Consider the following 25902-nt stretch of genomic DNA (forward strand, 5'->3'; position numbering starts at 1 on the left):
GCTGAGCCACATCTCCAGCCCTAAAATGTTTCATCTCTTGAACTTAATAATCAAGTTATAACACATAATTCTTTATCACATGACAATTTGGATAAAAATAATCTCTAAATTATTTATTACCTTAATGAAATCTAAAAGTAGGTTTCCTGGTACTTCTTTCTCATCTTCCAGTTTCTTAATTCCTAATTTTTTAATGCTCAGGGTTCACATTCCCCTGGGGTTCCTGACCTCTGTTTGTATTTTAAAGCCCACCTGTGTTCTGAGCTTCACCTTCAGTGACCCATTGTTAATTCTCTGCTGGCATTATCTTTGAAACTCCTCAGAACTGTGTTGTTATTCCTAACAACAAAAAATGTTTTTATATAAAGCACATTTTTGGAACCTGGTGATATCACAAAAAAACAAAACAAAAATAATTACAGTGACAAGGATTATGATTCTTATACAATTATCCAGTTCTTTCTGGCTTAGATTGGTAGCTTATTTAAAAAGCAGCAGTAGCGACAACAGTGTAAGGTGGAGACATTTGAAAAAAAAAAAAAAAAAAACACAGTGCACAGGATTAGCCCAGCTCACCCTAGCCCAGCTCCATCTGCTCATCCAATCAGTGATGCAATCTTCCCCATTTCCCAGAAGGCCCTTCTCTTTCCATAGTGACAGAGAATACATTTGATGCCTTTCACTGTGCCCTAGATCCATGACCCCCCATCCCTTTGAACAATCACTGCTGCTAAGGAACCCAGTGACCCGATGGCACTTAGCTTCAGCCATGTAGCCTATTCCATCCTACCCTCTTACTGAATTGAATTGCAAATCTAGTCATGTCTCCAGGAAAGCACTCATGTTTCTGATCTGCATCTTTACTCCCCTTGTCCTAGGGGACAGCAGACAACCTGAGGAAATGTAGTCAGCCTCAGTTAAGCTGGGCCTCTGATCAGATTAGCTCCCTGTTTAATAAGACTCAAGACAGGCATTGCAGCTACACTCCAGTCCATTTCACATAGGCGGAAAGATCAGTGGGTGGAGAAGGTCCTATTCTGCAGAGTGGGGAACTTTGAGACTCCAGTTTGATTATGAGTCTCAGCCAGAAAAAATATTTGTAGCTTTCAGTGAGGAAGGGCTAAAACAGAAATAGCTAAGAATCTATATCTGGGGAGGTGATGAAATTATGGGTAGATAAACCTTTGGATATTACTCCTTTTAAGAATTAATCCAAACAGAACATTTACTTTTAGTAGAATAAGGTCACAATCCTTCCACCTCTTCATCCCTCCAGATTCTTTTCCTAATATATAGAATGCGTTGCAATAACAAGATAATTCTTTTTATTTTTACAGTACTAATTTTATTATTATGAAAATTGGTTTTTAGATCCAGAAAAAGAAAGGGCAGCCACATTTCACCTCTATAGCTAAGTTATCTATAGACTGGCTGAAAGCTATTATTTAGTGAATTTTTTTTTCTCCCCAACACAAGATAATTCTTAAAGCCCCTCTCTGTTCCTGACTTCCCTGATATCCTCAGACACTATAAGACTTATATGAACAAGATATTGTGAAAAAAGAGATTACAACTTTGGTCATTCATTCACTTATTTGTGTATCTCGCAAACAGTCAGTGCTAGTCAGGTGAATAAGCTCAGGCCCGACTGCAAGAAATTCATAGTTTTGTGGGAGAGATGAAGAATAAAGTCATAGTTCATGGTCACAACAAAGCCAAGATTCTTACAAAATGGGTATTCAGGAGAGACTATAAGATCTATTAGAGGAAAAAAGTTGCCATACCTTATGTACAAACTAAAAAGAACAACGGGTGATTCTATAGTTCTTTATCTTCCCCTTGCAGTCTTCACTGTAATCTTCCTGGTCTGCTCTACAACCCAAGGTCTGAATTATGATGATTTTGCCTAGCATAAGGATGATAATTTCCAGAAATTATTTGAAACACTTGAAAATTTCAGTTTCAGAGATCTGCCTATACTGGCCTGCGCAGAACTCAGGCTCTCAGTATACCCGAGTTCATCCCTCTACCAGGGGGGCAGAAATCTGCCTGAGCCCAGCCTCAGGCATAGGACCACCTCTTCTGACCAGCAGACTACCAGGCGGAGGCCAGGCCAAGCCCAGATCTGCCCACACCAGCCTGCATGGGACCCAGGCTCACAGTAGGCCCAGGTCCATCCCCCCACCAGCAGACACCCTCCAGAACCCAGCCTCCGACACAGTATCACCTCTTCCTACCAGCAGACTACCTTGGGAGCCCAGGCCCAGCCCAGATCTGCCCACACCAACTTGCACAGGACCCAGGTCCAGGGTAGGTCTCAGTTCACACCCCCCACCACCTGGGAGCCTAAGCCTAACCCACTTCCATCTTGGGACACTGTAGTAATTGCCATAGCCTTCCCCAAGTAGTAGCCCCTAACTTTTTGAAAATTGGGCCTAGAAGCAGCTGTATCTCAGAACAGGCATCCCAAAGAGAATGTGAGGCCCACCCTTTCCGCCCCATCTATGTATTACTTACATCTTGGGGCACCTCCACTATTATCTTGAGTTACCTCAGCTATTGTCTCCACCACCTTTAGTTGAAATAGCAGACATTGAGGGACACCAGCAGGGTCTGGAAGCCCAACCTCAAGGTGAGGTACAGACAATCTTCATAAGTACTATAAGAATATAGAGTAGAAACTGTCATATCTCAGATTCACATTGCAAGAAAGGAAGACACATAGACAATATGAAAAACCAAGGGAGGAAAGTTCCCCAAACAAACCAGGATACTACATTAACAGAACCCATGGGCAGCGAAGTTGATGAAATGTCAGAGAAGGAGTTCAGAAGGTTGATAATTAAAATGATCTGTGAATTAAAGAATGACCTAAGTGAGCAAATACAGCAAAAATTGAGCACTCCAACAAAGAGATAAGAGAGCAAATACAGATAGCAAAAGATTACTTAAAGAAAGAAACAGAGACACTGAAAAAAAAAGTCAGAAATCCTTGAAATGAAGGATACAATAAACCAAATAAAAAACTCAATAGAAAGCATAACCAACAGACTAGATTACTGGGAAGAAAGAATGTCAGATAATGAAGACAAAATATACAATCTGGAAAATAAAGTTGATCACACAGTAAAGGTAGTAAGAAACCATGAATAGAAGATTCAAGAATGATGGGACAGCATCAAAAGAACAAATATAGGAGTTATTGGAGTAGAGGAAGGCACAGAGTTTCAAACCAAAGGAATGCACATCTCTTCAATGGGATAATATCATAAAATTTCCCAGGCATGAAGAACAAATTGGAAAACCAAATACAAGAGGCTTACAGGACACCAAATGTACAAACTTACAACAGATCTACACCAAGGCACATTATAATGAAAATGCCTAGCATACAGAATAAGGATAGAATCTTAAAAGCCTCAAGAGAGAGGAATCAGATCACATATAGGGGGAGACCAATTCATATCTCAGCAGATTTTTCAACTCAGTCTCTTAAAGCCAGGTGATCATGAAACAACATATACCAAGATCTGAAAGAAAATCAATGCCAATCAAGAATCTTATATCCAGCAAAACTAAGCTTTAGATTTGATGATGAAATAAAAACCTTCCATGATAAACAAAAGTTAAAAGAATTTACAACTAGAAAGCCTGCACTATAGAACATCCTCAGCAAAATATTCCATGAAGAGAAAATGAAAAACAAGGATGAAAATTAGCAGAGGGAGGTATTACACTAAAGGAAAACCTAATCAGAGGAGAAACCAAGTCACGTTAAATACCAAACATAAACAAAAATGACTGGGAATACAAATCATGTCTCAAAAATAATCCTGAATGTTAATGGCCTAAACTCACCAGTCAAAAGACATAGACTAGTAGATTGGATTTAAAAAAAGACTCAACAATATTCTGCCTCCAAGAGACTCATCTCATAGGAGAAGACATCCACAGGATGAAGGTGAAGGATTGGGAAAAATCATACTCACATGGACTGCGGAAGCAAGAAGGGTTTTCCATCCTCATACTAAATAAAGTAGACTTCAAGCTAGAGTCAATCAAAAAGGATAAAGAAGGACACTACATACTGCTCAAGGGAACCATACATCAATAAGACTTAACAATTATATATGCCCCCAACAATGGAGCATCTACGTTCATCAAACTCTTCTCAAGTTCAAAAGTCAAACAGACCACAACACAATAATTTTGGGTGACTTTAACACACCTCTTTCTCACTAGATAGATCTTCCAAACAAAAGCTGAACAAAGAAACTATAGAACTCAATAATATAATCAATAACTTAGACTTAACTGATATATATATAGAATATTTCATCCTTCAACGAGAAAATACACTTTCTTCTCAGCAGCACATGGAACCCTCTCTAAAATAGACCAGATATTATACCAAAAAGCAACTCTTAGAAAATATAAAAAAGTAGAGATACTACCCTGCATTCTATCAGATCATAATGGAATGAAATTAGAAATCAATGATAAAAAATAAAAGCTACTCTTACACCTGGAGACTAAATAATATGCTACTGAATGAACAAGTGGTGGCAGGAGACATCAAAGAGGAGATTTAAAAATTTTTAGAGGTGAATGAGAACACAGATACAACATATCGAAATTTCTGGGACACTATGAAAGCAGTTCTAAGAGGAAAGTTCATTGCATGGAGTTCATTCCTTAAAAGAAGAAAAAGTCAACAAATAAATGACTTAACATTACATCTCAAAGACCTAGAAAAAGAACAAATCTACACCAAAAGCAGTAGAAGACAGGAAATATTTAAAATCAGAGCTGAAATCAATGAAATTTAAACAAAAGAAACAATTGAAAACATTGACAAAACAAAAAGCTGGTTTTTTGAAAAAATAAATACATTTGAAAGACCCATTAGCCATGCTAACGAAGACAAGGAAAGAAAAAACTCAAATTATGAACATACAGAATGAAAAAGGAAATATCACAACAGACACTACAGAAATACAGAAGATACTTAGAAATTATTTTGAAAACTTGTACTCCAATAAAATAGAAAATATCAAAGGCATCAACAAATTTCTAGAGTCATATAATTTGCCTAAATTGAATCAGGATGATATACACAATTTAAACAGATCAATTTCAAGCGACAAACTATAAGATACCATCAGAAGTCTACCAGCTAAGAAAAGCCCAGGACCGGATGGATACATAGCCGAGTTCTACAAGACCTTTAAAGAAGAACTAATACCAACTCTTCAACTTATTTCAGGAAATAGGAAAAAGGGCAGCACTTACAAACTCATTGTATGAGACCAATATCACCCTGATTCCAAAACCAGACAAAGACACATCAAAGAAAGAAAACTTCAGACCAATATCTCTAATGAACATAGATGCAAAAATTCTCAATAAAATTCTGGCAAATCAGATATAAAAACATATCAAAAAGATCATCAGCACAATCAAGTGGGATTCCAGGGACTCAAGGGTGTTTCAACATATGGAAATCAATAAATTTAATTCATCACATCAATTAGCTTAAAGATAAGAATCATATGATCATCTCCATAGTCACAGAAAAAGCATTTGACAAAATACAGCACCCCTTCATGTTCAAAACACTAGAAAAATTAGGGATAACAGGCTATCTATGCTAAGCCCCAGGCCAACATCATTCTAAATGGAAAAAAAAAATTGAAGGCATTCCCTCTAAAAACTGGAACAAGGCAGGGATGCCCTCTTTCACCACTTCTATTTAACATAGTTCTTGAAACACTGGCCAGAGCAATTAGAGAGACAAAAGAAATTAAAGGGACACACATAGGAAAAGAAGGACTCAAATTAGCACTATTTGCTGATGATATGATTCTACACCTAGAAGACCCTAAAAGTTTCCCCAGAAAACTTCTAGAAATAGTAAATAAACTCAACAACCTAGCAGGATATAAATTAAACACCCATAAATCAGATGTATTTCTGTATATCAGTGACAAATCCTTAGAAAGGGAAATGTGAACAAATACCCCATTTACAATAGCCTCAAAAATAAAATACTTGGGAATCAACTTAACGAAAGAGGTGAAAGATCTATATAATGGAAATTACACAGCCCTAAAGAAAGAATCAAAGAACTTACAAGATGGAAAGATCTTCCTTGCTTTTGGATAGGCAGAATTAATATTATCAAAATGACCATTCTACCAAAAGTACTATACAGATTCAATGCATTCTGATCAAAATCATAATGACATTCCTCATAGAAATAGATAAAGCAGTCATGAAATTCATCTGGAAAAATAATAGCTAAAGCAATCCTTAGCAAGAAGAGTAAAGCAGATGGCATCACTATACTAGACCTTGAACTATACTATAGAGCAATAAGTAACAAAACATCATGGTACTGGACCAAAACAGACTGGTAGACCAGTGGTACAGAATAGAGGACACAGAGACTAACTCACAAAATTACAATTATCTTATATTGGACAAAGCTGCCAAGAACATTCATTGGAGAAAATATAGCATCTTTAACAAATGTGCTGGGAAAACTGGAAAGCCATATGCAAGAAAATGAAATTAAACCCCTATCTCTCACCATGCACAAAATTCATCAAATTTTAAAATGGATCAAGGACCTAGCAATAAAACCAGTAACCCTGCATCTAACAGAAGAAAAAGTAGGCCCTAATCTCCATCATGTGGGATTAGGCCCCAACTTCCTTAATCAGACTCCTTAGCACAAGAATTAAAATCAAGACTGAATAAATGGGATGGAGTCAAACTAAAAAGTTTCTTCTCAGCAAAAGAAACAATCTGTGTTTCTTTTGTTTTCCTAATGATCTATTATTTTTCTATTATTCAATGACATTGTCCTAGAAAAAGAAAAGTCCTACATTCACACCTGAGGATGAATGTAGCACTAAACTTCAACTTACAAAGCCAAAAGTTTCCTGATCATTAGTCAGGAAAATGCTTTTGTAAGCATTCCTGTCTCATATATAAATAAAAAAATTAAAAATTGTGTTTCAATAGCATAGAAATAGTGAATAGAGAGCCTACATCTTGGGAGCAAATTTTTACCCCTCACACATCAGATAGAGCATTAATCTCTAGAGTATATAAAGAATATAGATAGAGCACTAATCTCTAGGGTATATAAAGAACTCAAAAAGCTAAGCACCAAAAAACCAAATAACCCAATCAATAAATGGGCCAAGGACCTGAACAGACACTTCTCAGAAGATGATATACAATCAATCAATAAATATATGAAAAATGCTCATCATCACTAGCAATTAGAAAAATGCTAATCAAAACTACTCTAAGATTTCATCTCACTCCAGTCAGAGTGGCAGCTAATATGAATACTAAGGACAATAAGTGTTGACAAGGATGTGGGGATAATGGTACACTCATACACTGCCGATGGGACTGCAAATTGGTGCAGCCAATATGGAAAGCAGTATAGAGATTCCTTGGAAAATTGGGAATGGAACCACCATTTGACCCAGCTATCCCTCTCCCCAATCTAGATCCAAAGGACTTAAAAACAGCATACTACTGGGACATAGCCACATCAATGTTTATAACATCACAATTCACAATAGCTAAACTGTGGAACCAACCTTGTGCCCTTCAATAGATGAATGGATTAAAAAATGTGGCATATATACACAATGGAATATTACTCAGCAATAAAAGAGAATAAAATCATGCCATTTGTAGGTAAATGGATGGAGTTAGAGAAGATAATGCTAAGTGAAGTTAGCCAATCTACAAAACCAAATGTTAAATATTTTCTCTGATATAAGGAGGATGATTCATAGTGGTGTAGGGAGTGGGATCATGGGAAGAATAGATGAACTCTAGATAGGGCAGAGGGGTGCGGGGGAAGGGAAAGGGGCAGGGGGTTAGAAATGATGGTGGAATGTGATGGACATTATTATCCGAAGTACATGTATGATGACATGAATTGGTGTAAATATACTTTGTATACAACCAGAGATATGAAAAATTGTGCTCTATATGTGTAATAAGAATTGTAAGCATTCCGCTCTCATATATAAATAAAAAATTAATTTTAAAAAATTTGTGTTTCAATTGTAAAAGCAATCTATGATAAGCCACAGGCCAGCATCATTCTGAATGGAGAAAAATTGAAGGCATTCCCTCTAAGATCTGGTACAAGACAGGGATGCCCTCTCTCACCACTTCTGTTTAACATAGTCCTCGAAACACTGGCCCGAGCAATTAGACAGACGAAAGAAATTAAAGGCATAAAAATAGGAAAAGAAGAACTTAAATTATCACTATTTGCAGATGATATGATTCTATACCTAGCAGACCCAAAAGGGTCTACAAAGAAGCTATTAGAGCTAATAAATGAATTCAGCAAAGTGGCAGGATATAAGATCAACACGCATAAATCAAAGGCATTCCTGTATATCAGCGACAAACCCTCTGAAACGGAAATGAGGACAACTACTCCATTCACAATATCCCCCCAAAAAATAAAATACTTGGGAATCAACCTAACAAAAGAGGTGAAAGATTTATACAATGAAAATTACAGAACCTTAAAGAAAGATATAGAAGAAGACCTTAGAAGATGGAAAAATATACCCTGCTCATGGATAGGCAGAACTAACATCATCAAAATGGCGATATTACCAAAAGTCCTATATAAGTTCAATGCAATGCCAATCAAAATCCCAACAGCATTTCTTGTAGAAATAGATAAAAGAATCATGAAATTCATATGGAATAATAAAAGACCCAGAATAGCAAAAACAATACTAAGCAGGAAGTGTGAATCAGGCGGTATAGCGATACCAGACTTCAAACTATACTACAGAGCAATAGTAACAAAAACAGCATGGTACTGGTACCAAAACAGGCGGGTGGACCAATGGTACAGAATAGAGGACACAGTAACCAATCCACAAAACTACAACTATCTTATATTTGATAAAGGGGCTAAAAGCATGCAATGGAGGAAGGATAGCATCTTCAACAAATGGTGCTGGGAAAACTGGAAATCCATCTGCATCAAAATGAATCTGAATCCCTATCTCTCGCCATGCACAAAAGTTAACTCAAAATGGATCAAGGAGCTTGATATTAAATCAGAGACACGGCATCTGATAGAAGAAAAAGTTGGCTATGATCTACATACTGTGGGATCAGGCTCCAAATTCCTCAATAGGACACCCATAGCGCAAGAGTTAACAACTAGAATCAACAAATGGGATTTACTCAAACTAAAAAGTTTTTTCTCAGCAAAAGAAACAATAAGAGAGATAAACAGGGAGCCTACATCCTGGGAACAAATCTTTACTCCACACACTTCAGATAGAGCCCTAATAACCAGAATATATAAAGAACTCAAAAAATTAGACAATAAGATAACAAATAACCCAATCAACAAATGGGCCAAGGACTTGAACAGACACTTCTCAGAGGAGGACATACAATCAATCAATAAGTACATGAAAAAATGCTCACCATCGCTAGCAGTCATAGAAATGCAAATCAAAACCACCCTAAGATACCATCTCACTCCAGTAAGATTGGCAGCCATTAGGAAGTCAAACACCAATAAGTGCTGGAGAGGATGCGGGGAAAAGGGCACTCTTGTTCATTGCTGGTGGGACTGCAAATTGGTGCAGCCAATTTGGAAAGCAGTATGGAGATTTCTTGGAAAGCTGGGAATGGAACCACCATTTGACCCAGCTAATCCCCTTCTCGGTCTATTCCCCAAAGACCTAATAAGAGCATGCTACAGGGACACTGCTACATCGATGTTCATAGCAGCACAATTCACGATAGCAAGATTGTGGAATCAGCCTAGATGCCCTTCAATAGATGAATGGATAAAAAAAATGTGGCATTTATACACAATGGAGTATTATTCTGCATTAAAAAATGACAAAATCATAGAATTTGGAGGGAAATGGATGGCATTAGAGCAGATTATGCTAAGTGAAGCTAGTCAATCTTTAAAAAACAAATACCAAATGACTCCTTTGATATAAGGGGAGGAAACAAGGACAGGGTAGGGACGAAGAGCTTGAGACGAAGATTTACATTAACAGGGTTGAGAGGTGGGAGGGAAAGGAAGTGAGAAGGGAAATCGCATGGTAATGGAAGGCGATCCTCAGGGTTATACAAAATGACATATAAGAGGTAAGGAGGGGTAAGACAAGATAATACAAATGGAAGAAATGATTTACAGTAGAAGGGGTAAAGAGAGAAAAGGGGAGGGGAGGGGAGGGGAGGGGAGGGGGGATAGTAGAGAATAGGACAGACAGCAGAATACATCAGACACTAGAAAGGCAATATGTCAATCAATGGAAGGGTAACTGATGTGATACAGCAATCTGTATACGGGGTAAAATTGGGAGTTCATAACCCACTTGAATCAAACTGTGAAATATGATGTATTAAGAACTATGTAATGTTTTGAATGACCAACAATAAAATATATATATATATATATATATATATATATATATATATAATTTGTGTTTCAATAGCATAGATATTATAGGATCCTTAAATAGAGCCTGTTGAATCTGGCTTATTTCCCAAGTTAAAAGTGTCATCAAAAATGGAGGTTGGCCCAACTGAACTGATGCATCTGGTTATCTATATCAAGAAAAAATAAGAAACCAGCAATATTCTAAGATATTAAGCATATCTGTTTTTGAAAACAAGCCAAAACTCATGGTAGGAAATTTTGTCATGAACAATTTATTAACTTTTGGCTTTGTAAGTTGATGTGTAGTGCTACATTCATCCTTAGGTGTGAATCTAGGACTTTTCTTTTTCTAGGACAATGTCATTGTATAATAGAAAAATAATGGATCATTAGTCAGGAAAACCAGTGTTTGGTTTCAGCTCTGCCATTAACTAGCAAATTGGACTCAGCAAAATTATTCAAACCCAGAATCTTTTCTATTAAATGATTTTTTAAAAAATAACTTTATTTTATTTGTTTATTCTTTTTTTTTTTTAATGTGGTGCTAAAGATTGAACCCAGGGCATCACACATGCTAAGCAAGCGTTCCACCACTGAACCGCAATCCCAATCCCTAAATGATTCTGCAATCTGCATTTGGGGTAAAAATTAGGAGTTCATAACCCACTTCAATCTAATGTATGAAACATGATATGTCAAGAGCTTGGTAATGTTGTGAACAACCAATAAAAAAATAAAATAAAAATAAAAATAAAAACTTTTATTTATTTATTTTTATGTGGTGCTACAACCCCAGCCCTTAAATGATGTTTAATGTTCCCAAAGTTTCCTATCATCTCTGAGAGTCACTGCAAGGGTATTTGTTGAGTGCCTGTGGTTGACAAGCTAGGCTGCATGCATAAGAAACTAGTACAGGAACATGACATTGGTTGGGTTCTCTGTAAAACAGATTCCCAGGTGGGGATTGGCAAGCAGGTGATTTATGAGGGCATGCGCTTGGGGAAGGTCCCTGAGGAAGGGAAGGAAAGGGAATGATGAGAATGAACAGGACAAGTAAAGCTGTGCCAGTTTGAATGGAAAACACTGATGGGATGGCCTTTCAGAGCTGTCAGTTAGGAAATCGGCCTGGGCTTTGATGCCCTTTTGCTGAGTAGCCATTTGATATAGTCTGGAATGAAGTAGCTCCCCTTAACTGAAGCAACCCCCAAAGGGGGCTGATAATTGAGAATTCCTAGCAGTAGCACTTCCTACAGCTAGAAGAGTGAGTTCTTCTCTTGAGGAGAGAAATGAGTATCCACCATAGGACGTCTGTGTGCTCTCACACTCTGTGAGCTTCAGTGGGATACATGTGGAGATATCTAACACTGTGTCTGTTCTCAGTAAGGGTTCACTTGTCCATCCATTCCCATCTTTCCATGCACACTTTAATTGCCATTCCCCCCCCCCCCACCAAAGGTCATAGAACTTACTGTTCATTTCCCTTACTAGTAAAAAGGAATTCCTATTTGAAGCAGGATACTGAATTTATGAAGTTCCTTCCAACCTGAAGATCTCTCTCTATTCTATAACCCTATGTTAGTTATCAATGATAAATAACAATTAAATATTACCCTACAATTTACATGGTATTTTAAAATATGTTATTTTATTTAATTTTCACAGCTAGCTTATGGGGTAGGCTAAGCTGATTTTAATAGTCTCACTGTAGAGCTGGGGTTTGGTAACTTGTTCAAGGTCATGAAGCCAGGATGAAAAGGTAGGCTCTGAATCCAGTTCTGCCAATTTCTGGCCCAGGGTTGTTTCCACTGTGGCATTCATCAGGATCTCATAGGTTATCAGTAGCTGATAGGACCCAGACTTGAGGCAGCCTATAGTCCTAGAGCCTTTTCTCAGCTGAAGCTGAGCAACTGGGCAGCATTGACATCTAGGGGCAGGGAGCCTATGAGCATTGCATAATGTTGTGTATACTCTGTCAGTTGACCCACTGAACTTGGTAATTTCACACACAGAGCAGCACAGGTTACTCCCTGTGAGTTAGCATGAATTTTCTGGTAAAGTGGGAAAGTCCTGGCAGGCAAAAGTGATGTGTCACCATGCCATAGGCCAGTGTTTTCTCAGCCTTAATTTGTATCAGTCTCCTGCAGATCTTGTTAAAATGCAGACTCTGGTTCAGAAGGCTTGAGATTCTTCATTTTAAGAAAGAGGCCAGATAACCAGGTTTTCACACCCCTAGTGACAGAAATCTACAATCTTTCACAAAAGGAACAAGACTGGTTCTTGCTTCCAAGGCTAATTGGAGTCAGTGATCTGAAAGAAATAAGGGTACTGTAGCTACGGATTCTTTTTCTTCTTCTTCTTCTCCTTCTCCTTCTCCTTCTCCTTCTCCTTCTCCTTCTCCTTCTCCTTCTTCTTCTTCTTCGTACCAGGGATTGATGCCAGGGTGCTAAACCCCAGTCCTTTTTAATCTTTTCTACCTCTTCCCAATTTCCACCTATTCTAAAGCAGAAAGGAAGGTGGTAAAGAAGGGAAGAAGTCACTAAAAAAAAAAAAAAAAAAAAAAAAAAACAACAACAACAAGAGAGAGCTGGGCATGGTGGCACATGCCTCCTACTGACTTGGAAGGCTGAAGCTGGAGGATCACGAGTTCAAAGCCAGCCTTAGCAACTGCAGGGCACTAAGCAATTCAGTGAGACCCTGTCTCTAAATAAAATACAAAATAGGGCTGGGGACATGGGTCAGTGGTTGAGTGCCCCTGAATTCAATCCCCGATATGCCCCCCTCCCCTCCACACACACAAAAAAAAGAAAAAGAAAAAGAGAGAGAGAGAGAGAGAGAGAGAGAGAGAGAGAGAGAGAGAAATAGAGAAATACATGGTCACAACTAATCAAACTATAGGTTTGTGTGACGCTAGTCACATCAGCCTGACACAGTGTGGAACCTCTTCTTATTTAGCAAGGTCAGTATTACTCATTTTGTGAAAGAGAAGAGGAAATCATGAGATGAGATCTGCAGACATCAGAAGGAAGATGCTATAGGCAGACATACAGAATAAAGGAGGCCTTTGGGTTTGAAGCTAAGAGTCAAGCCCTGTGATCCTGTAAAACCAGCTCCATTAAATGGACTGTGGATGGATATTTGCGCAACAGAGCACCCCTCTCTGCTGTCCCTGGGGTGTTGATTTACTCTTTGATGGTGTCTGCACTGTAGAATATGGCTTCATTTCCTGGCTTCTCAAGGCTGGTAGAGGGTGGGAGGAAACAGATGCTTTTGAAGTGATTTCCCTGCTAAAACATTCACATTTCCTAAGGAGAATGAAATATTTTCTGAGTTTCCACTGCATGGTTTCTCCAAGCGATAGAAAGAGGGGGCAGGGAATGGAAGCTGGAAACAGCCTTAGTCAGGGATGTTCTTAGGAATAATACTGAGTTGGGGGGAGGGGTTCTTTATCTTACATGGCAAACTCTGTAAAAGCAATGAGAAGAAATATGAAATTTAGGTCCTCTCATCGGGGAACAGTCAATGCGGTGGTGGAATATACATGTGAACAAAATATTTAAAACAGACCTTGTCAAAGCCTCTGCAGTATTCTGTTCAGACCAAGTGCCCGCTGTCAGTTACCTGCTGTCTTCTTCCTTTCTCCATTCTAGTTTGAGGTTAGTCTCATTCAAGTCGCAGGTCTGGTCTGGGGTGGTGGTGTTGGGTGGGGCAGGGTTGGTGCTGACAGCCATTGTCTATTTGTGTTCCTGTGTTCTCAGGGATGTGTGTGTGTATGTGTGTGTGTGTGTGTGTGTGTGTGTGTGTGTGTGTATGTGTGTTGGAGGAGGGCAATGGTTGAGGTTTTCCAGGAGCCTGTGTCTCAGGAGACTTGGTGGGGAGAACTGAGTTCAGGCCCTGGCGCCAGCCTTCCAGAGGGAAATCAGAAGCATGGTAATTAAGCATCTTCCCCCTCAGGCATATCCAGAGGAGTTCACTTTCCCTTAACACCAGCCTGCATAGAAGAAAAATCAGGAGAAAACAGCAGGGTTCCTTGCTTTCTCAGCTCAGGATTCCTGAAGCACATGGTAAGAAGGTGTTTTTCTATCTGTCACAGATGCCACTAGCTGTCGACTTGAGCATCCTAATTTTCATGAAACTTTTTTACCCACTAGTTCAAATGGTTTATTAACAAAGAAATCACATTCTATCCTTGAACATTGAAAACTGTGTCTTTTTGAGAAAATGGCACAGTGTGAGTGAAGCAGGGAGATAGAACAGGGATGTATAATTTTACTTAAAGAGAATCTCCATGGAAGTGAAAATAACTGGAAACTTAGTTTCTGCTCTTCTTTTGCCAGAGCACGTGCAGTTTTCTGATTGATTTGTATTTGATTATTCTATTGAGTTCTGCAACAGGCCTTGAGCTAGACATTGCAAAGGCTGTGTCATAGATGACATGACTGAACCTCTGAGAGACATGACTTGTCCAAAGTTACCTGATTAGTAAGTGGCAGATTTGGGATTCAATAAAAGGTGTTCTTTTTCCTTCCAGTGCACTGTGGTAGTTCTCCAAAAATGGTCTGTTGCTGTCTTCCTTATGTCAACTCTGTTTCAGGGATCTATCTTATTATTGCCTGTAGAAAACGGTTTCCTATCCATTTTGTATTCTTGGTCACACCCTTGACTATTATGATTTAAACTGATTTATAAAAGACCAGAATCTCCCTAGTTGATTCTAGGAGGGTATCGAAAGGCCAAAATTGGTCATAGTTCTCCTTAAACCTGCTGGAATTATAAAGGAAGCACAGGGCATCTGCTTCCTGCTGGTGCTGTGAAGATGATCCCAGATTCCACATTCTTGCATAAACCCAGTGGGAGGCAGGACAGAGGAGTAGGTAGGTGTTAATGTGGAGTTTGGGAGTCAGACTTTAGTACATATTCTTATATACTATGGAATGTTTAATCTTTTGAGGCTTCAATTTACCCATTCTAAAACAGGGATAATAATACCTCTCTCAGAGGATCACTGTGACAATTAAAGTGAAGAACACATGTGAAGTGGTCAGTAGGAAAGCTGGTCCCACAATATTGTGGTTACTGTTTTTAGGTGCATAAGCTTTGCAGTAGGACCCTGCACAAAAAGCTTTGATTTTAAAGACTTGCAAGAATTCTGAGTAAGTTGAGTGCAATTCAACTGAAAGTCATTTGCTTTCAGCTCTGTGATTTTACAGGGCTAGAAAATCCCACCAAACTGTAAGCTCTGAAGAGTCAAGACTGTATTTCATGTATCCTCACAGTTACCAACCAGAGGAACTTACATGGAAACGGTATTCAATGAATTCTGGTAGACCAGGGTGAGATGGCTTGAGGTAATGTGAGTGTGTGTGTGTAGGAGAAAGATGAGAGGATGGGAGTAAGAATTTGACCACAACAATACAAGGTCTTTGGGGTCCTTCTTTATAGTGAAAGAATATGTGCTCCTTTCAGGCACATATTCTTTCTCTGTATTTTGCTAGATAGCATTTTCTTCAGGAAACATCTTCAATTCTTGCTTTTGTATGTTGGCTATAATAAACTCTGCTTCATAGGGATATGAGAATCTGCATTCACAATGAAGGAGGTAAACAGTTGCCTAAAGAGAAAATTTCCAACACCGTTCAGCTTCAGAGACTACTTAGACTAACAATGTTTAAGTATACTACCCTGCTATTCTTGGCCCAGCCCACTGTCCTCCTGAGTATTCACTGAATCCACATTCTTGCCAGTCTCATTCTACTTTGTAGGCCAAATTGGAATTCAGGGCAGTACAGGGCAGGGTGGGGGGGAGGGAGGATATTCCCCTGGTCATTGCCATGATCATGAAAACCTGCACATTTGGCAAAGCAGACTTTGTTCTTAGCTTAAATGAACTCTCCCTCTCAACTCCTTTCCAATGGACTTTTCTATCTTTGTCCATTGGGATCCCCATTTCTAAACTGAGGAGAGTAGGGAGGTTCTATATTTAAGAAATGTAAGAAATTGAAATCAAGAAATCCTTTTTTAATCTGCTTAACTTGGTATGATAATTACCAAAATGATAAGGTATTTTTTGATAAGAAGAGATGTCTATATTTATTGAAAGAGAAAAGAAACTATGATCAGGTGTTATATGAAAGTCAATGAGAACCCTATGTACTCACAAATGGCTCTCTTGTTATGGCATTGAAAATGCTCTGTGATTGCTTTTATTATTTGTAGAACCTAAGGTCCTACATTAAAAACATTCAGTCAGAATGAACCAGATAGAGCCAGAATCATATTCTAGCTTTGTCTATAAGCAGATCTAAAATCTTAGGAAAATTACTTCAGTCTCCTTATTCTGTAAAATGGCAAATATAATACATTCCTTGTTTGATTGTGGTATAGAATAGAAATAAAGGATGCAAAGTGCTTTTTGAAGCCTTGTGTATATCAGATGAACAATAAATATATTTATTTTAATATTCAGAGCCTATTTCTCCGTAAGGCACTTACTAAATATGAATGTGCCTCTTCATAGGAGTAATACTCTTGGTTTGTCAGATTAACTACCTTGGAAAACAGTGAGAGCTTAAGGAATAGGAAAGAGAATAAAGGATGTTAGGAGAAGCAGCACAGGGAAATGGACAGATACAGTTGGCAGGTCAAACCCAGGCAGACACTTGAGGTTGGGTAACCAGAAGATAGCAAAAGAGCCTTGGGAGCCTGAGAAAGGGAGATGACAAAACTGGAAGGGGCCAGTGCCCCAGACTGCATTAGAAACAGACAAATATTGCTAAGATTTTCCCAATTGTGCCCATGAACCTCATGCCAAGGACTATTAGAGTTCACATCACAGAGCACAGGCACTTCATTACTGATGCAGCTCACAAAGGCTTCCAGAGAGTTCTATTCTCTGCTACCTCCAGTGCAGCAGAAGAGAGTCAGCTTAGAGACAAACTGAACATTTTATAAAACATTGAAAACATTATGAAGACAAAATGAAAACCAGGTAACAGGTATATTCTTGTAGCTGTAAGTTGACTGATTACCCTTTTATGAGAGACCAGCTTGGAGAATTGGTCTGAAGGCAGCATCCAAAATTCTTTTCCCATTTTATGTAGATTGTGTCTGCTGTTATGTGTTTTATTTACAGAAAAATCAGGTTCCTTCCTCCCCTGAAGCCTACCTAGTACCTGGATCACTAAGGTTATATTAGCATGTGTTTTTGTGCTAATTAAAGGCTGAAGAAATTAAATTCTTTTTTACCATGTTGAGGTGGAGAAAAGATTTTTTTTTTTTCTGGGAAATTGAACTTCCATTGATACATGATTTTTTTTTTTAAGTAACTATACTGTGAGTCCAGGCTGCTGGAAGCCCTCTGTCCCTCACACACCTACCTACTCAAATAGTGATATTTCCATTCAAGGACCATCAAAAAATTTCTAAAATTGGCTTCAAGTAAAGATTTATGTGATTTGATGTTTGTAAGGAACATTCATCATGGAGAGGGGACCGATAACACCTGCCCTCTTTCATAAGTCAAAGCAAAAATATATAGATGGTTTGGAGTTTGCTGGGCCTAGTGAACAATTTGTGGGTGAATTATCTTTGCTGTCACTCCACTTTCTTCTTGAATTGCACCCACAAAAAAGTAATTTGCCTCCTATGCATATTTTAGCTGAGTGATACATTTAAAGAACACCTGCCATATTGCAGCCAGAGTCTTTGATGAAAAAAGAAAAAAAAAACACTCAATTTCAGCAAAACCTCAAGCATAGAAATAGCCAAGGGAAATGCAGCAGCCATCTGGGATGCCTGGCCAAAGTAGGAGATATGCCCAGTTGTAGTACAGTAAGTGTGAAGTCTTTTTTCTTATTTGGCCTACAATGTTGATTTAATTATATTTTTAAAAAAGAAAGGAAAATACTTTAAAAAGCAATGCTCACCATTTGTAATTAAGGAAAACAGACTATTTTAAGGAAGCATCTGACCAAGGCATGAAGAGAGGTAACTGGGGTCCACTAGAGGGAAGAAAACAGAATTACCCAAGGCATTGTAAGCATTAGTTTTCTACTATCATACTTTCATTTATTCAGCAGTTCCAGACATTGTTATATTTAATTCTTGCTATAAGTGTACCAAGCAGGCATTGAAGTTCCTATTATTTATATAAACACATATTGACTATATCAAGTATTGACCTAAGTGAAAGAGATTTTATTTAATCCAAAGCATGTTCTCATTACTCAAATTACATTCTACTTTCTTGCTTATTCTTTATAACACATGCAGACAAATGTTGTTTTGTTATTAATCATGTATTTCAACTATTCATTCAACATTAATTTAATCAACATTTGTTGGAAACCTCCTATTTCCTAAAGATTACAAGGGATATAGCAGTTCATAAGGCTAGGTGTCCCTTCTTGTAGCCTGGTTGGGGCAATAAAGTGAAAGAGAAGGAACAGTATAAAGTATGCCAAAAGAGAAATATGCATCTTTGCTTCCCCATTTCTCATTTCCACAGATAATCAATAATTAATCCTACTTTATATTTTTCTCATACCTGTCTTCCAAGGAAACCAAATGCTTTGCATATATTATCTTGTCAGCACTCCCAATAGTAGAACAGCTTCATAGCTGTGTTCCAAAAACCTATCAGCTTATAAAACTATGTGCAGCCAATCTTACACTCTCCCAAGTCATAGCAGTGACATACTGTGTTGCAATTAGCATTAGTGATCTGAAGTACCCAATACCATCACTGGGGTCACACACCTAGGTTTTATTTAGATCTGCATGCACACACAGCCTCAATTTTTCTTAATAGATTATGAACTGACAAGGCAGTCAGGAGAGCAGCAAATGAAAGGAACAAAAAGAAAAGAATGAACTAATTTTATTCCATTTGACCATCAGCAAAAAGAAAATCCCCCCTTCATTTTCCTGTATTAAGACCAACTCTAGTATGCTAAACTACAACTATAAGCTGCCTCAGAATTTCATCTTTAAAGCTCTATCACTCATGAAAAAAGAAAGAAAAAAAGAGCCAATCCTCAAAGATTTCAGTAATAAAAATCCTAGCAAGATTTTCTGATTGATTTTACCTAAATAATGATGATGATGATGATGATGATGATGATGATATTTTATACTGGGGCTCAAACTAAGGACCTCGCTCATAGTAGGCAAGCGCCCTATTACTGAGCCACACTCCAGACCCCAAGTTTTGTGTAGATTATTTGATCTATGAGAACACTCTGATTGGAACCTCAATCCAATGAACAAAATGATGAGAATGGGGTAGACAGAATGTTCCTTCTTCTAGACAAAAGGGGGAAAGGAACATTGGACCAACAATAGTAAGAAATGTCTACTACATGTAGAACCTAGATTGGTCCTCAGAATAACAGACATATGAAACTAACCAAGCATACACCTTAATTTTTTTCTGCCATATAAGCCTTGATTGGGCAAAAATCCAATCCAAGCCAACCCAAGATCAACAACTTTACTTAAACATAGATCATTCCATCTTATACTCATCTTATTATTCTCCATATTCCAGTCACATTGTCCATTCTTTGGTTATTTTCTTTTTTCTTTTGAGATCCTGGGGATGGAACCCTGGGGTGCTCTACCACTGAGATTGGCTTTTGAGATAGGCCCTCAGTAAGTTGTTCAGGCTGGCCTCAAACTTGCGATTTCATCCTCCTGCCTCAGCCTCCCAAGTAATTGGGATTATAGGCATGCACCACTACCCCTGGCTCTTGGGCTACTTCTTGTATGTACTGAGCTTCTTCCTTCTTGGCTTCTATTAGCTATTCCTTTGTTTGCAATGACTACCCCTGAGATCTCCACTCAATGCACCTCAGTATAGAAGACTTCTCTGACCACATGTTTATCATAAAGTAATTCCTTGCTAGTTTTAATTTGTCACAGTGCTTATCACTACTAAAAGTTTCATTTTCTTCCTCTCATCTTCTTTTCTGTTTCACTTCTCTAAAACATAATTTCTGTGGAAACGGAAATATTTTCTGTATTCTTGCCTGCTGTAATGCCAACTCCTACAATAATGTCTGACACTCCATAGGTCCTTAATGCATATTTAAATTACTGAATGAATGAACCCAAGGTATAGAAGAGGCTACAGCATTTAACATGACTATTTGTACAAAACAGATGCTTTGAACAGGTTTGCAAATTGGGACAATTCAGAAAAGTAATACATTTAGAATGTGCTGGCAATATAGTTGAGCTGACTAAGACTTCAAGTCTCACACCAAGGTCAAAAGGCAAATACCCACTTTCCCCATGCATTTCTCATAGGTTTTCTGAGCCATGTGAGTTACATTTTAGAAAAGCTTCTTGCATGGTTATCACTTACTGAGCATATGTCATATGTCAGGCAGTATGCTAGGTATTATTTTACATGAATTAGCTCAAATTCTAAGTCTTGAAATAGTAATAAATTACTTGCTTAGGGTCCTAAATATTGTAAAAGATGGGAATGAGCTCATAACCCTTACCACTACCTATGGTGTTCTCTCTAGAAAGTTCTAGCAGATCAGGGTACATGTGTCAGAGTTGTGTTCTAAACTATAGTTTGGATGAGCTATAATAATTGGTACTTGCCCTCAAACTCACTTTATTTTTATATGTGCCTGGAATATAGATGAACAGATGAAATTTTGTTAAAAGTCCTGGAGATTTTTGTTTTATCATAGTAGTTAAAAATTTTGTCCCCATACCAGCGCATCAGCATCTCCTGGGAACATGTCAAAAATGTAAATCCATAGGCTCCATTTATGGTCTTCTCAATCAGTAGCTCTGAAGTTGGCCCAGAAATCTGAGTTTTAATAAGCTCTACATCTTCAAATGATCTGTAATGTTTGAGAACCAGGGATTTAGGATATCGCTTGCATAGCCATGTTGTTTCAGCTACTACCAATAGAGAATTCTATAGCCCAATACTAAGGCATTAAAATTAGGAGTAGGGTGACCAACAGTCCTGATTTACCCAGTACTCAAGGGGTTCCCATGATATAAGTTTCAGTTTTAAACGTGGAACAGGCCTTGGAAAACCAGGGTGAGTTGGTTTAAGAGGTTTCAGTCCATGGTCAGCTGGCTCTGTTGTCTCTGGGCCTGTGTTGGGGCAGAGTTTCATTCTTCCATAGTCACATCTCCCTCTGATTATAGTCATAACAGGCCTCCCAACTGTAAAGACCTGTATGATTAGATAGGATTTTCCAGTATGATCTTTCCATCTCAAGATTCTTAATTACTTTTGCAAAGCCTTTTTTGACACTTGCAGTAACATATTCACAGGATTGGGGCTTAGGATGCAGACATCTTTGGGAATTTTATTCTGCCTACTATTGTTAGCATAAATGGAAGCCAGTGATGCAGGACCTTCAGTACTAAAACCAGGAAAGTTCTGGGAAAAAAACTGGGATATGTTGGTCCCTTAATTGGAGTAGGAGGGTATAAAGAAGGGTGATGTTGCTGTGTTGGAGGCCACATCATGCAGTGGTAAAAGGAAACAAACTACAGACCTGGGCCAAAGTGAAAAGGAAACAGATCTGTGTTCCTGATTGGCCCATTTCATGATTTTGTGTAACTGGATTCAAACTTTGTCATTTCATGCTGTGACAGGAACTCCCATTTGTAGACCTTTTTGTGTGGCGAGTATAACCATACTAATTTATTATTAGTCACTAACCATGGGTAATTCATTGTTGCTTATAAAATGCCACATTAACTACCACTACCATTGAGTTATCAAGTTCTGATGGGAGCAAGAACAAATCACAATGTTAATTGTCTGAATCTGGCTCTGTGTGTGTGATCAGCATGTGATCAGGGCCTTGCTGAGTCCTAAAGAGAACTGGTGAAGCACAATTGCAGGAATGCAGACTGTAGTAGTAGCTCTTGCAGGGAAGCAATGTTCCATGAGTATTTTATTGTATGAGTATATATTAAGAATGCATTTGCCCTGTGTAAATATCTGACTATCTCTAGTTTTACCATCTCTTCAAATTCGGCATTCCCAAATCAAATGCTTTTTCTTATAAAAATCTGGAAGTAGGTGCACATATAAAGTATGAATTATGCAGCTGAACTTTTGTGAACGCAATGTGAAACCAATGTGTATCTTCTTCTGTCTGTTGACTCACTGGAAATTAAAGTTGAGTAAGGGATTTGCACACATGATGTGGTAAGTGCTCATCTACTTTATGACACAGCTGCTTCTCTGTAAAGGAGAGAGCACAGTACTAGGAGTGAAGTGTGTGCACTAGGGCCATTTTTAAATTTTCTAAGATTTATTTTTGTCTTCTTTCAAAAAAAGTATATTTATACCTTGTTTACTGTGGAGACTGAGTAACTTATATTAAACATTAAGTGTTTGTACAGTATCAGCACAAGTAAATGGCAGCTATTAACACTCTTGGTTTGCTTTTCAAAGATATATTTAATAATAATAAGGGTTTATCAATGTGCTTTAGCATATTAGTATTATTTTCACTCCTTGAGTGATCATTCTTTTGACAAGTTTTCTGGTCTGTGTAAGGCTGAAATTGAGAGTTTAACAATTAAAAAGTGAGTAACTTCAATTCCCAAGGAACTTACAGCAGAGATGACACTGGCTTGAATTGGAAGATGAGTAAGTGATGTTTGGAGGAGCAGAGTGCATGTCACTCTTGGGGGCAGCATGAGTTGCACTGATCAGTTATGATCAGTGCTGGGAATTAACAGGTAGTTTGGTTTTGCTGCAGGATGTGTTAGGAAGTGGTCAGAGTTGAAGCTGGAGATACCAGCTAGAGCAAGAAAGACCTTCTATGTCATGGTATACCAGTGCATGGTAGAAAGCCACTGATGCTTTTATGTAGGGAGTAAATTTGATCTAATTAAGTTTTTAAAATATCACACTCTATGGAGAATGCAAGGGTGAAATTTGGCATATCACTTAGGAGGCTCTATCATTTATATATTTATTATATATCTGTATGGAAGAGAAACTAAGATATCTCATAAAACATTAATTAAGGAGAGGAAACAGTGAAAACTGGAACAGGGATAATTACCACCTGGATAAGAACTGTAGTCTTTCTTAGGTCTAGAAGCAAACTGAGAGGAGGACTCATGCGTAGGTGATTCAATTCAAGAAGTGCTACTAGAAGAAACTGGAGAAGAAGTAAAGGAAACAGGGAAGGGAAGGAAGTCATGCCTGGGTACCACTGTGTTGGTGCCTGGTAGAAGGAAGTCAATGTGCAATAGACTAGGAATTAATGGGAAGTTGTCACTCAAAGACCTTGGTTTTCAATTTGGTCATCTATAAAATGTAGAAAGTACATGCCTACAGAGTCGTCATGGAAATGAAATAAGAAAATACAAGGGTTTTGTAAAGTAGTATACAAATGTAAGGTGCCAGAATATTAGGAAAATTGTTAATGTTTGAACCTAATTGATTTGGGGAATAAGTTCAGAGCTGGAGATAAATATGAGGCTGGTGTTAGGTCTTCTGAGATCCGTATGCATACAGCCTGAGGTGAGGATGTCTTTGAACTAGCTCCTAGACACTAATGACTGTCTTTTTATGATGAACGAAAAGATCCTGCTGAGTGAATTTTTAATCTTTGATGATGGTAGATGGATTAAGTAGGAGAAATTTTTTAAAAAAATATTTTTATATCTTAAATTGGATATGGCATAGAAGTGCACATTACTGTGGTTATTATTTTTTCAAAGATGACTTATATGATATTGCATCAGTATGATGGTATGGTTTCTGTTGAACAACTGCATTACTGTTATCTATTGTTATTTGAAATCTATAGTATATTAAAAGGAATAGAATCATGGCTCTCTTAAATGATGTCAAAATCTAATTATTGTCATTTTGTATTTCCCTCCATTCTCTATAAACATCTGGGCTATAGATTAGTTTTTTGTTTAATGATAACATCTATGACACTGTGGGACATTTCGGTAAAACTTCTTGACACGGAAGACTCATTATCCCTGGATGGAGAGAATAAAAGCAGAGTGGCACAGGAAGGTGTCTGCAGTAGACCCAGGATTGCATTCTGATCACCTCACAGGTTACTTCCTCCAGTGACAGCAGGAAATACTGGTAACCTTGGCAACACTGGTAGCCCTTCCCATCCTTTTTTAATTGAAATAGCTGTTGCTAGGATACAGCCTAAAGCAAAAAGGAGGGAAAGAGAGAGCAAGAGAATGAAAGAGAACCGGAGGAAAAGAGAGAATGAAAGAGAACAGAAAATAAAAGAAAGCATAAGAGCAAAAATGAAAAAGGAAGGTAAAATTAAAGCATTGGATGGTATTTAAAGGACAGACTGACTGACATGAAAGAGACTGTTGAGTTACTATCAAAATTAGTGAGCATGGAACAGAGGTAAAGTGGAATGTTAATTTCTGAGTTACTAAAATCAATAATTCATACTTCATTTTGATTCCAAATTTTCTCAAGCAAGCTACTTATCTTTAATGTGGATGCTTTCATACTGCCTCAGAAAGGAAATGTTTATTAGTTCTCTTTCCTTTACTTTTAATCAATCCTTAATCCCTATCAATTTTTTTTTCCTGATGCTTGCTTTCCTTCTGTAGCCTGAAAACAAAATATCTGCAGAGAGTAGCACTGTATTAAGATGCAGTGAATGCTCTTCTGTCAGGAGGGCACTGGAGAAGTTTCTCTGGTGTCTGTGAGAAGTCATGACCCTGTCATCCATGCTTCTGCCCTCATAGCTGCCTTTCCATCCATGCATATGCTTGAATATTGGGTGAAGAGAAACAATTTAAGCAGCTGACACCCTCTGAGTTCAGGGGAAAGGTTATGATTGCTCTGAGTGACTGTAGCTTTTGTGGCAGGAGAGTCACATCATGCAAGACTAACAAAGAGAACTGGCGGCTCTGCTGAATGGCTCCTCTCTTCTGGGATTTGAAAATGAGTCAAACTGGGCACATCCCTTATTTCTAGAAAACAGGTATGTTACTCAAGATAAAGCCACAAAGCAATTGTGTAGCTTTGAAATGTTGGACATTTTGCTTCATCTTAAGAGATTTGGTGCGTTCGTTTACCAAGGTGTCTCCAACTCCTAGAAGAGCACCAGGAACATGAACTTGGTTGGTGTTCAGTAATGTTGATAAATGAGTAACTTAAAAAAAAAAAAGCATCAGCTTTCAGGGCGATGGTTACCTCCTTGTTCCCAGTCTTAGTTTAGGATACCCAGACCTGACCTCTAAGTGTGGAGCACCCAGGACTCATTATCAGAGTACATTCCCTCACTATAGTGACTGATTCAAGGATGGGTTTATGAAAGAGTCAAAGCTGATGAAATAGAATGAGAATTTTTCTTTTATTTCCAGCAATAAAATATCACTTCATCTTAAATTCATACATAAATTCATCCTACAGTACATAATTTAAT

At 38.0% G+C, this 25902-nt stretch overlaps 1 long non-coding RNA gene across 1 annotated transcript in view; it reads left to right on the forward strand.

Annotated features, from left to right (window-relative positions):
- The window catches only part of LOC144252092 (uncharacterized), a 76056-nt gene extending 50629 nt beyond the window's left edge, over positions 1-25427 (forward strand). The window contains exon 3 of the long non-coding RNA XR_013342911.1: positions 25343-25427. This is a non-coding gene — a long non-coding RNA (uncharacterized LOC144252092). The remainder of the gene's footprint in view (positions 1-25342) is intronic.
- Positions 25428-25902: the final 475 nt, after the last annotated feature.

Source organism: Urocitellus parryii, chromosome 2 (assembly GCF_045843805.1).
Source record: "Urocitellus parryii isolate mUroPar1 chromosome 2, mUroPar1.hap1, whole genome shotgun sequence".
Lineage (NCBI taxonomy): Eukaryota > Metazoa > Chordata > Mammalia > Rodentia > Sciuridae > Urocitellus > Urocitellus parryii.